Here is a 1,184-nt window from a genome sequence, read left to right on the forward strand (position 1 = left end):
CGGTTATTTCTTCGGTTTTTTTCGAATAAAACCATAACCAAACCAAATACTATCAGTTTTCAAAAACCTAAACCAAAACAAACCAAACCCAAATAAAATCGGTTTTATTTTATCGGTTTGGTTTGATTTTTCGGTTTGGATCGGTTGTTATCCAAACCGTGAACACCCCTATTTGTAATGATTCAATATTTATGATGTTCATGTGAACACCTATATATCTTTAAAATACACTATTAAATAGTGGAGGGTAATAGGTCCTATTCAAAGTTTGGAATTATTACAGCAAATTCAGATATATTTCTAACCATTTTTCGTTAATTATCTACTATTAAATATAAAACTTGAGGTCTCACGGTGATAATTTTGTGTAGGGGTGTACAAAATCGAACCGAAAATCTACCCAAACCGCAAATCGAGTCAGATCGGAAAAAAACCCGACTATATTTGGGTTGGTTTGGTTTTAACTAAAAAAAAACAACCCTAGACCAAACCAACCCAACATTATATATGTAATTCTAAAATTTTATTTTATACATAAAAATATTTACTTTGATATAGTTTTAAAATATTTCTTATACTATTTCATAGTTTTTATCTTTTAATATATTATTTTAAGTTTAAAACTTAGAATTCGGAATGGTCCAATAAAGATTATAGTTCATAGATGTTGATAATTATAATAAAACTTAAATCAAAATCAAATTAATACTAATGCAAAAAGAAAATCAATTCAACACTAAGAATGACAATAATATTGAATATTTGTTCTTTAGTTTTATATTGGTTTAGACAATTAAAATACATAATCTAATTTTAATTTTCCTTAAATATTTTGTAATGTAACTAGTACTATTAAACTTATTTTAGCATGATTTAGTACTTTTAAATTATGATCATTTTCATTATGACTTTGCAATATTTATTTTATATGACGATTTCATTATTATTTTTTATTGAATATTTTTGTATCATCAGTACTCATCTCATATTTTGTGTTATTTTTTTAAGAAACACCTTAGATAATTGTATTTTGGTTGCACTAAAGAAATATTTGGAGCACAAATTAATTATATGTTTGTACGCAAACTTTACCCAAAAAAACCAAAAATCTGAAAAAATCCGAGGTTTATTAGTTTGGTTTGATTTATAAATTTAAAAATTCGACACAATAGTTTGGTTTGGTA

This window comes from Solanum tuberosum, unplaced genomic scaffold (genome assembly GCF_000226075.1).
Source record: "Solanum tuberosum cultivar DM 1-3 516 R44 unplaced genomic scaffold, SolTub_3.0 scf00126, whole genome shotgun sequence".
Taxonomy (NCBI): domain Eukaryota; kingdom Viridiplantae; phylum Streptophyta; class Magnoliopsida; order Solanales; family Solanaceae; genus Solanum; species Solanum tuberosum.